The 12,294-nt window shown below is 40.3% G+C and overlaps 2 long non-coding RNA genes across 2 annotated transcripts in view; both read left to right on the top strand.

Moving 5' to 3' along the window:
* The window catches only part of LOC119869412, a 32,479-nt gene extending 30,210 nt beyond the window's left edge, over window positions 1–2,269 (top strand). The window contains exon 3 of the long non-coding RNA XR_005370359.1: window positions 1,935–2,269. This is a non-coding gene — a long non-coding RNA (uncharacterized LOC119869412). The remainder of the gene's footprint in view (window positions 1–1,934) is intronic.
* Window positions 2,270–7,111: 4,842 nt separating this feature from the next.
* On the top strand, window positions 7,112–12,043 carry LOC111099007. Its single transcript, XR_005370358.1, has 3 exons — window positions 7,112–7,753; window positions 11,086–11,410; window positions 11,738–12,043. It is a non-coding gene; the product is annotated as an uncharacterized LOC111099007 (long non-coding RNA).
* Window positions 12,044–12,294: the final 251 nt, after the last annotated feature.

Genomic DNA, 12,294 nt, shown 5'->3' with positions numbered 1-12,294 from the left:
CCTTGTGAATCTGTGAATGAATGGAAATGGAGATTCATTTTCAGTAAAATGTTCCACTATCTGAGAGAATATTGTTTACCTGACAACACTATAGACCCAGAGGTTCTGGATGGAAGTTTAAATGCAGAGCTAAGGAGATCATACTGGTATCTGTTGTGGTAAATCCTGAGTTCTCTTCATTGAGCGCCATCTGGGATGGTTTGTGAAATGATTTGAGGTGGGGTCTGTGAACGGACAGTCAAGAAAGGATTTTTTTTTGGTGCCTAAAGGGCGGTTTTATTAAAGCATGGTGACAGGACCCGTGGGCAGAAAGAGCTTCACTGGGATTGTAAGGAGAGATTGATTATATACTTTAAAGTTGGGGGGTAGAAAGAAAGCAAGTTTCCAAAAAGACTTTTATATGACAAAGAACACTTACAGGATCCTAGAGACCTAGCTATTGTCAAGCTAAGGTTGTGTTTTCCTCTAGCAAGACATTAACATTGAGACAGTTGGGAGTTTCTGGAGGAATCCTATTCTGCTGGTCTCAAGTACTTGTCAATGGGATGCAGCTTATAAGGAAGTTCAATTTCATCTGCACTTCTTTTGCCTTTGTTCTCCACGTCAGTATGGAATGCATAACCAGTTTACATATTCTCCTACCTTAGAGCCTCTATCCAGCTGGAGCCCGGTGAGAAAGACACCTTTTTTAATTACTGCCACATTCTTGGGGTCTGCTGTTTACCTTGTTGTCAACGGCTTTTGGAAGATGGTCTCAGTGTTTCAAAGATTATAGAGATAACTGTTCTGTTCAATTTTATGTCGAAGAGAGATGCTGTCTGATGTGGAGAACAAAAGCAAAAGAAATGTAGATAAGATTAAATTTCCTTATAACCTGCAGCCCACTGACAAGTACTTGAGGCGGGCAGAGTAAGATACACCTCAGGAACTCCCAAATATCTCAGTTAATGCCTTGCTAGAGGGAAAAAACAGGAGCTCGGAGCTCTACAACAATCAGGCCTCCAGGATCCTGTGAGTCTTTAGCGTATGCAAGTCATTTTGGAGGGGCCCCTGGATGCAGCTGCCTTAAGCACAGGCCATGATCCGGGGTCCTGTGATAGAGCCCCACATAGGGCTCCCTGTCAGGGGGAGGCTACTTCTCCCTCTGCCCCGCCCCCTCCCCATTCTCTTTTTTTCTCTCTCTCTCTCTCTCTTAAATAAATAAAAAAAATCTTTAGAAAAAGAAAGAAAGAAAGAAGAAAAAGAAAGAAAGAAAGAAAGAAAGAAAGAAAGAAAGAAAGAAAGAAAGAAAGAAAAAGAAAGAGAGAGAGAAAGAAAGAAAGAAAGAAAGAAAGAAAGAAAGAACGAACGAACGAACGAACGAACGAAAGAAAGAAAGAAAGAGAAAGTCCTTTTGGAAACTTCCTTTGTCTTCATCTCCCCCAATTCCAAAGTAGACAATGAATTGCTCCTCACAATCCCGGTGCAGCTCTATCTGTCCATAGGCCCTGTCCTTGTGCTATAATAAAAACGCCTTTTTGCACCGCAGGCAGCTCAAGAATTCTTTGTTGACTGTCGGCCCCAAACCCCAACATTTCCACATCACTGTCTAGGTTGCTGGGGGCTAGAGCACACTTCAGACTGCAGGTTGCCTGGTCAGCCAAACATGTGAGCAATTGGGAATCTGTCATTAGTTACCCACGGTAAGAATTCACTCCAGAAAGAGGAATCACTTGTTTTGTTTTTAAGATTTTTTTAATTTAATTTGCTTGAGAGAGAGTAAGAGGGAAGAGGGAGAGGCAGACCCAGCTGAGCAGGGAGCCCGACGCAAGGCTTGATCCCAAGACCCCAGGTCTTGACACCAGCCGAAGGCAGCTGCTTAACTGACTGAGCCACCTAGGAGCCCCTGTTGTGGCTACTTCTAAATCTCTTTCTAAACCCTATGTTCACTGCAGGATGAGGCACCGTGGAATTAGAAATGATACAGATTTTGAACATCAGAAAGGTTGTTTCAGCAACTCCCGGCACAGATAAAGCCCACTCTGGTGTCTAGAGAAGAAAAAGTTTGAGTCCTCTTCAAGGCTGTTTCCTAACAACATAAAGAGATCATCCTGTAAATTGAATGTTATTTTATTTCCTGTTACGTTATATTCTAAAGCAAATGGTTCTTAGTGTTAAACTGACTGTTCGAATCATAATTTTATCTCACTATCAATTGTTTAAAAACACTAGTGAATTAGCCATAACGTGTTCTCAGCTTGACAAATAAAGCTCATGCTCTCAAAAATAATTCTCTCGTTTGAGTTTTTCGAGGTCTGTATCAGTAATTCCTTATCCACTTATTCCACAAATACGTGGTAAGCATAAAAAAGGACAAAAACTATTAATCTTTGTCATATTTTCTTCTCTCTACTATTACCCTTTCATTGAGGATACACTTTTTTCCCCCAAAGCTTCTAGCTGGGTCCCTTTTATGCAAGGATGTATTATTTATCCCATTAACATCGCAGGACTCTGTAAGGAGCCTTTCATAACATGTGCCTAGGGCCCAAGGGTGCGAGAGCCTCTGACCCTGGGGGCCCCAACAGCCCGGCCTCTGCCACTTGCCACTGACAAAATCCCGAGGCGGAGAGACGATGGTGGTGAACCACAGAGGGATTTATTCAGTGGGATGAGCACCAGGAAGACCGCTGACTAGTCTCGGAGACTGTCTCCAACGTGCTGAGAATATTTCCAGGTTCTGGAAGGAAAACGGGCGAAGGCCCGTGGGTCCGCGCAGGTGGGCATTCGGGTCCTGGAGTCCCTCGTGCGGGCCCTGCTGGCCTCTCGGCCTTCCCCTGGCTCCAGGAGAGGCCTGCAGTTCCCATCACTTTGCCCGCCGGGATTTTTGCCCCTGGAAAGAAATTAATCCGTTAGAAAGTATAGACTGAGGTCAAAATGGAACTAGACAGTTGAAGTCCTCTTTCAAACAGATATTTTGAGACTAGCTCTCTGGCGTTGGACCTATAGTTTATCGAATGAATCACGTTTGCTGCACCTTTTCTGTCGCTCTGACTCGTCTGCCCTCGCAAATTTTGATCACTGCATCACCAATTTAAAAATACTAAGTTTCCGGGATCCCTGGGTGGCGCAGTGGTTTGGCGCCTGCCTTTGGCCCGGGGCGCGATCCTGGAGACCCGGGATCGAATCCCACATCGGGCTCCCAGCATGGAGCCTGCTTCTCCCTCTGCCTGTGTCTCTGCCTCTCTGCCTCTTTGTGACTATCATGAATAAATAAATAAAATCTTTAAAAAAAAATAAAAATAAAATAAAAATAAAAATACTAAGTTTCCAAAATAGCGCCTCTTGGAAAATTATAATAAACGCTCAGCCATTGCCAGTTAATACTGGCCAAATAAGAAATTTATCTTAGATGGAACAGAGTTTGAAAAGTCATCATTTAAATAAAAATACATTTAAATTGAATTCTAATGATAGTGATTGTTGAAGTCTGCTCAGGCTTCCATAACAATCCCACAGGCCAGGTGATTTATAAACAACAAAAATTGATTTGTCACATTCTGGAGCCCAGGAAGTGCAAGATCAAGGAACCTGCAGATTCAGAGTCTGATGAGGGCTGCCTTTCTGGGCAGCTATCCTGTCGCTGTGTCCTCACAAGGGGGAGGGGCCCAGAGAGCTCCCTCCCGTCTTTTTAGGAGGCACCAATCCTGTTTGGGAGGTGGACCTAATCACTTCTCCCAAGCTTCACCTTCTATAATCATCACCTTGTTAGGTGTTAGGGTTCAACATAAGAATTTCAGGATAGGCCGTGGGAGGGGGGGAGGATACAAACATGGTGATCTGCACTTATCCCCAAATTTTATCTAAAGCTGAATAACCCCTTTGGGAAGGAACTACATTTATTTAGCTTTAATCACACACAGGCTCTGTGTTAATTGCATTATGTATTTGTGTGTGTGTGTGTGTGTGTGTGTGTGCGCGCGCGCGTGCATATGTATAGTAAGTAAGTATGTGTGTGTATGGTTGTTTAATTTTTATTAAAACCAATCATGCTGGGATGCCTGGGGGGCTCAGTGATTGAGCATCTGCCTTCGGCCCAGGGCTTGATCCCAGGATCCGGGATCAAGTCCCGCATCGGGCTCCCTGCGAGGAGCCTGCCTCTCCCTCTCCCTGTGTCTCTGTGTGTCTCTGTGTGTGTGTGTGTGTGTGTGTGTGTCTCATGAATAAATAAATAAATCTTTTTAAAAAATTAAAATAACAATAAAACCAATCATGTAAAATGTTGTTTTTCCTACAGTACAATTGAGAAAATGGAAATGCAGAAAAATTAAATAACTTGACCAAGGACACACTGCTAGCAGGTTGCAGAGCTGAGAGCGAAATCCAGACGCTGGTCTTTTAACCCAATATTTGTTCATGTAACAAGTATTTATTAAGCATGTGCTGGGGACATAATATTATGTGAGAGGATGAAGAAGCAAGGAGAGTAGGTCAGAGTCCCTGCCTTCAAAGAAGTCACCACTAATTTTAAAGGAATATGGAAGTGCCTCAGCAGTAGACTCACGGAGAGCACAGAGAACCGTGTGAAAGAAGAGTGGTTTTCCATTTGGGACACTCTTACAAAAAATGCTTTTTCTTCAGAAGAACGTCAGTAACTGACACTTCCAGTGAGGCACTCTGGAATTCTTTGTCTTCCTGTTTCTTTCCTTATTCCAACATTTTCTTTGAGTGTAGCAATGGCCGTGTCCCAGGGACTGTGTCGATAGACAGGGCACAGGCCAGCACTTCTACTCCTCCAAAGCTAGTGTCTCCCATCTGTACTTCCCCCAAAGCTGATAAAGTAGGAGGAAAAACACTTCTCTTATTAAATTTGTTTCAGTGTTAGCAAAGCTATGGACATAAAGTCCCGAAAGGGAAGGTGCTCCCCAAATCCAGAGTTATGAGTATATACTCATATCAAGAAACCACTTATTAGGCAGATAATTAAACTGAATTTCAAGCAGCTCAGGGGGAGCATTTTCTTTCTTTCTTTCTTTCTTTCTTTCCCTTTTGTTTATTCGTTCATTTGTTTTTGCCTATTAGTTTGTTGCTGATGCGTCAGATAGGCAACCTTTGAAAGGCAACGATAATGCTACCCACATTGCCCACTTCCCAATTACATCACCATTAGCTGAAATAACCTTTTTGCTATGGTTGTTGTTGTCTGTCTTCTCCAACTTGGATGTCAGCACCATGAAGTCAGGGACCTTATCCTTCTCATTCAGCACTGTGTACTCCATGCCTAGACCTGCGCCAGTTATATATTCAGCAATATATCTGTTCAACAAATATTTATTGAACATGAGTGAGTGAGTGAGTGAAGGAAAGAATGAATGCTCTATTTTAATAGGACTTTAATGAAGCTAAAAACTGTATCCTCTAAAAAGGAGTTACCCTCTTCATTTTATCAAATTTATTTTTCCCTCATTTCATTTCTCTGAAGGAATTTCTATTTCATCTAGCAAAGGGCATCAAGAGATATCTGAGCCTATTTTAAGTGTTGATAATTATTCGAAATATCTATTCCTGTGTAACAAACATCCTGAAAACATAGCGACTTACCACCACCAAATATTTATTAATTTTCCTGTTTCTGTAATCGGGCTGGACAGTTCTTTTGCTCCCCGTGGTGTCTACTGAAACTGAAATGTCTAAGATTGCTTCTTCATTCATTCATGCCCAGAACATGAGCAGTGATGAATGGAACATCTGAGAGCTGGCCAGGCACATCTCTCTCGCTCGCTCTCTCTCTCTCTCTCCTTCACATAGCTAGCTTGGACTTCTTCACAGTGAGGTGATCTCAGGGTAGTTGAACGTCTTACCCTGCAGCCCTCTTCCAAGGACGAGAAAGCAGAAACTGCTCCTCTTCCTGAAGGCTTGACTTAGAATTAGCAAAGTCCTATCCACAGCATCCTATCGATCTAAGTAAGTCACAGGGCCAGACCGGATTCAAGAGGACAAGGAAGAGGCTCAGTCTCTTGGCGTGAGTAGTATGCACATATGGAGAGAGAAGGCATCAGTGGTGGCTCTCTTTGGAGACTATAAATCACAGTAATGAGGTGATTCTCCTAAGGTTACCTGCCTAACTGCATTAGAAATGAAGTTGAGTATGTAACAGTTTTGTGCCAGGCGGGGATGATGAACAAGGCAATGTGTGGGGTAAGAAGATACTATGGCCTCCTTGCACCCAACTTGATGCTGCTGACATGTTGACATGACTTCATTGCTTTGGTGTGGCAACAACTCCAGCCAAGTTACTACTGCCAAATACCTGCCCATCTGGCCTAAAATATGACTAATTACGATTATAATGATTCTTCAGCTTTATTAAACACCTACCTTCTGCAAAATCGAATAAGATTCATAAAGACTTCCTCATTAATCATCACAGCATCCCTGCCGTGAGGCTGAAGGAGGTAGGTGTACTCTCATTTTAAAAATGAAGAAAGTGCGACAAACTAAAGCTCTAGGATGGTTATCCAACACTGCACAACTGGTTGGCTAGAATGTAGGGGAGAGGCAGTGTGTGTGTAGTAGGCAGAGACAGAGACAGAGACAGAAACAGAGAGACTGAGAGAATGAGAGGGAGATAGAAAAAAATCCTCCCTGAAAAGAAGAGGAGAGTCATCAAAATCATTTTTTTCCTTTTCCATTGCCATATGGCAGCCACTTAAGTGTCTTAACTGGAAAGCACTCAGTGATTTCCAGAAGCAACAAACTTCTGTTATAATCAGGCACTATGACTTGTCTCCCCCAAAATCATTGTAATGAGATTTAACCTGTACCAGATTCACACTGGTTTTGTTTCTTTTTAGCTGTATGTCCTTGGACAACATATTGGCCCTTCTGCATTGATGAGTATATAATTCAAAGTTTTGTTGCACAGATTAGTTAAAAAGATATGTCACATAATGTATGATAAGTGGTTTATTATCATAGGCACCCAATAAATGGAAATGGGTTTTATCACAAGTTTTTTTATCCTGAAAATTCTAATACGTTAGTTGAAATAGAGATTTTAAAAAGCCTTCTGTCTTTATTCTACATCTACTGATTTTGAAAAACAACAAGATTGATTAGTAGTTACTGGATCTGCATCTGTTAATTTTTTTAAATTTTTTTATTTAAATTCATGCGTCTGTTATTAAATGAAATTGAGTTTATACATTTAGACCCAGGTCTGTGTGACATTGCACCGGTCAGCTAAAGTCTCTGGGTGTTAGAATCCTCATATGTAAGTTAACAGAGCTGGACTAGGTAATCTTTAAAGTTCTTTTTTCACTCGGACATCTGCAATTCCATGGAAAAAGAAAAAGCCTTTCAATTCTTTATTCAAGCCATCATTTATGAACATTTTGCCCTCTAGTGGCAAGAATCAAGGAAAAACTATTCCTCCTGAGGAAAACTTTCACGTCCACATCCCTATCAAAACCTGGTATTTTGATGAATGCTTAGGCTTGCTTCAATATTTTTCTAGTTATGTCTACCGAAAAGTTACTCCCAAAATTAGCAGCTTTCAACAACAAACATTTATGAAGTTTCCAAGAGTCAGGAACTTCCGAGCAGCTTCCTGCAACCAAGGAGTCAGCCTTGCTCAGCTCACTCATCCGAAAGCTTGACCAGGCAGGAGGAGGTGCTTCCAAGCTCGTGAGGCTGGTGACAGGAGGCTTCAGTTCCTAGACTTTCGGATTTCTCCATAGGGCCACTCAAGACACGGTAGCTGGGTCCTTCCAAGGTGAGCTGTCTGGGGACCTGTGGGGGATGCGGGGGGCCTGTGGAGAGAGGTAGAGAGGGAGAAAGGAAGAAGCCAAGACTGAAGCTGCCATGTCTCCTACATTCTGATTCAAAGATTATATACCATGGATGAATGACCTAGAATCACGTAGATTCAACATGAGTAAACCTCAAAACAAACTATTCCAATAAAAATCAAGTTGTAGGGGCACCTGGGTGACTCAAGTTGGTTAAGCCTCCGTATCTTGATTTTGGCTCAGGTCATGATCTTAGGGTCGTGAGATCAAGTCCCATACCAGGCTCTGTGCTGAACATGGAGCCCGCTTAAGATTCTCTCTCTCCCTTTCCCTCTGCCGCTCCCCTCAACCCTCCTTCCTGCTCACACATACAGTCTCAATAAATAAATAAACAAACAAATAAATAAATAAATGCAAATTGTATGAGAACATACATTTATATGTATATAACTAATATAAAATACTTATATAATCATATACAAAACTTGTATTTTTGTATAATGTACATTAATGTATGTATTATACATTAATTACACATTATAATTATACATTATTAATATACGTATACATTAATACATACAATATGTTATATATATTATATAATATATTATATGTATAATAAATGATATATGTATAATATATTATATGTAATGTAAATTAAATATATTAAGTTTTATAATATTAATTATAATATGTACCTTAATGTACATTATACATTAAAGTAATTAATGTCATGTAAAATATTTAAAGCCCACTCTATCTTGTTTAGTACACATCACATGTGTGTGTAGTAGCCACATACACAAAAATATATGTGGAAATGATAAATTCCTAACTTGGCATAGTAGTCACCTCTGGTGGAAAGGGGGAGGAATGAGATTAGGAAGGTGTAGACAGGGGCTTTAGCTGGAAATACTTATGTCTTAAATTTAACTATGTCTACAAAAGCATTTGTTATATTAGTCTGTCTGCTTTTTAGTAAAAAAAAGTCTATTTTTTAGTCTATTGTTTTAGTAAAACCAAAACAACTAACTATTGCTTCTAGAAGAGAGATGACTGGAGTAACTTCATTTTGCATGTATGTGAGATTTTATGATACAAATATTTATGTAAATCTGGGCCCAAAGTGATAAATGATAACACTTATTAAATTTAGGTAGAGAGATTCTTGAACAATGGTTGCATTGCTCCTTGCATTTTCCTTTTTTATTCTTTTCAAAATTAAAAGAAAAAATACATAGCCATTTCCTGCAGGGAAATGAGAGTCTCTCACTACATGAGAGAATAATCATTATAAAAAGACATTACACCAAATCACCACAGTTACAGCAGATCATGTTTTCAGTATCACCACATGTGCCTAGAGAAATATAAATCAACCTAACAGACCAATCAATACATTTGAAAATGCTCACAGCAAATATAGAGAACTACTATACACACATACCCCCAATAAAATTTTAGTACATAATTCCTCCATCTATCTTGTGACTGGGGCTAAGTAATTCTTTTTTTTTTTCTAAGATTTTAGCTATTTATTCATGAGAGACGGCGGGGGGGGTGGGGGGCAGAGACACAGGCAGAGGGAGAAGCAGGCTCCATGCTTGGAGCCTGATGTGGGACTCAATCCCGGGTCTCCAGGATCACGCCCTGGGCCAAAGGCAGGTGCTAAACCACTGAGCCAGCCAGGCATCCCAGCCTAAGTAATTCTTTAAATATGTGGCTTATTTTAATGAAATGGTGGCATGGGAATGAGTGATGGTGATGGGTAAAACCTGAAAACCTATTAATCCCCTGCACTGCCCTTGCTATACTTACCGTACTACACATTGCGTGTTTTTGCCCCTCTTCCCCTTCTTTTGGCAACAGCTCTAGATTCCTCCTTAGGAATTGTTCATTCCCATTCTAGGCCCAGATGGTTTATGTGGGTGTAACCCACCTCTGGCTTTAGCAAGTGATCTAGTACTGGTCACTGAGAGTCTTCCTAGGACTTTTGATGGAATTCTTAGGAAGAAAGAAAGTCTTCTTCTGCTAAGAATTTGATTCAGCACTGCTGGCAGATATCTTTGCTTCAGAATAAAAACCTCACAGAAAAAGCAGAGCCAAAAGATGGAAGGACAGAGAGAGAGAGAGAGAGAGAGATCTCAAAGTTATGATAGACAAAGAGCATGAATGTTTCTGTGACACTGTTGAGGTCCTAGGTCCAATTCCCAGGTATGTAGGACAGTAAGTCCTCTTTTTTACTTGTTACTTTGAATGTTGTATGACTTGCACTCAAAAGAATCTTGAGAAGTGTACTTATGTGCAAGTCCTGAAGCATACTAAAATTCTAATCCTGCCTGTCCTGGAGAACTCTAAAAGCAGAGGACTTGAGTGCTCATAAGATCAGATTCAGGCTTCTGAGACATGCCTCCCGTGTTGCTTTAAGGCAAGGGTCCCTAACCTGATGGCTTGATCCTCTAGGGTTTTTATGAAACAGTGTGACAGAAATGTGACCATCTCATCAAACTGTGGGTAAAATGATATGTGTACCCAAATATATGTGCTTTTCTGGGGAAAGGGTCCATTGATTTAATCTTATCAGTAAAGGGACTTGTAAACCAACAGATTAAAGTCACTGACAGATGATCAGAGCAAAAATGTAGTGTTAAGACTGAATTTCCAGTCTCTAAGTGTATCAGAAAGCTGGACTTTTTAAGTTGAGATTTTGAAACAATGGAGAAGCCATGTCACCATCTTATTAATATCATGAAATGCCTTGTTTAAATATAAACCCATTAAATGTTTGAAATATATAATCTAAAAAGTTTATTTCATTTAAAAAAAAAAATTCGGGATCCCTGGGTGGAGCAGCGGTTTGGCGCCTGCCTTTGGCCCAGGGCGCGATCCTGGAGACCCGGGATCGAATCCCATGTCGGGCTCCCGGTGCATGGAGCCTGCTTCTCCCTCTGCCTATGTCTCTGCCTCTCTCTCTCTCTCTCTCTCTCTCTATGACTATCATAAATAAATAAAAATTTTTTTAAAAAAGTTCATTTCATCAAGAGCCATCTGTGGTTACCACTGTCTGAAGAATGGGAGATGCATATAGATTTAACAAATGACTAGAAATCTGCTTCCCAGAGAAATTCAAATATGCCCCCAGTGTCATGTAAACAAATAAAAGACTGTAGTTTGCTTGTTATATTTGCATAAAATAATAATTCTCAGCAATACCAATACATTTCACATGCCACTGATTAAATCTTGAATATTCATGCATGCATTAAAAAGCCTTCTGTTGCTTTGGTGAAACCTAATATCATGAAATGTATTCCAGCTTTCCTTTAGGGAGAAGAATATTATAACCGAAAATTAAATCAAAGCTGTTGCTTATCAATAAGAACAATCAAGAAGAGAAAGATGGAAGATTGCCTTGGAAATAGGAGAGGACCAATGAAATATTAATGTTCTGTGGGCCTGGGGCCCAGAGAGACTAATATTCAATGAGTGTCTTTAGACCTCAAGCATCCACTGTATATAGCAGTATCAGTGTTTGTTTGGGTAATGAGACAACAGAATTCCAGGAAATGGAGCAAGATTGTCCACCAAAGAGCCCAGCATAATAATGAGCAACCATCTGGAAACTTTGGCTTTGATACCAGGTAAGTTCTGCCCTAGTAGTGGGAAATAGTGGGAAAAAGTGGGAAATAACTTCGCTTTCATTGCATGTCTGGTTCTGAGTAAAGCTCTTACTAGCCCTTTGAAGTAGAATCACAGAAATTAAGAATATCTATAAGTCCCCAGTTTCTCAACCTTGGCACTATTGATATTTTGGGGTTGAATAATTCCTTGTTCTCCAGGCTGCAAATTCTTGGGCCCTGTCCTAGACCTACTGAACCATAAACTGGGAATAGGGTCACCCTCCACATGCGTCTGAGGTTGGCTAAAGTTTAAGAAGCATTAATCTAACTCAATTTCTCATTTTACAGCTGAAGAAACAGAGGTTGGTTAAGTGTTTACTCAAGTGACTTAGCAGCCAAAGCTGCACATCATGTGTCCTTATCTACAGAGTTTGCTAAGTGGGGCCTTGCAAGAAGGGGTTGATATCCTGCAAGCATATTTCATCCCAACACCATGACACATGAAACATGTTGTTGTACAGCAAACATTCCAAGACTGAGTATGTTTCTCAAATTTGATCTCTTTCCTGGATTCCCAGGTTTTCCAGGCTTTCATGCAAATACCTTTACTTTTGTTGACATTATTTTTCTAATGATTATTATTGTCCAAAAAAATTAAAATAAATAAATAAATAATGATTATTATTTTCTACCTATTTTTTGTCTTTTTGCCTGCTTCTTTTTTCTTTTCTGCCTTTATCCCTAAGATAGCCAGCTTTGTAACCTTGAGGTGTAGCCTTCTAAGTCTTTTCTTGTTGTATAATCACATACAAACATATATTTGGATATATATATATATATATACACACACATATAATTATTATATCCAGCACGTAGAACCTGAAACGTTATAGATCCTCAATAAA

Source organism: Canis lupus, chromosome 15 (genome assembly GCF_011100685.1).
Source record: "Canis lupus familiaris isolate Mischka breed German Shepherd chromosome 15, alternate assembly UU_Cfam_GSD_1.0, whole genome shotgun sequence".
NCBI lineage: Eukaryota > Metazoa > Chordata > Mammalia > Carnivora > Canidae > Canis > Canis lupus.
The sequence above is the reverse complement of the archived record's forward strand: the minus strand, read 5'-3'. Positions and strand labels throughout refer to the sequence as shown.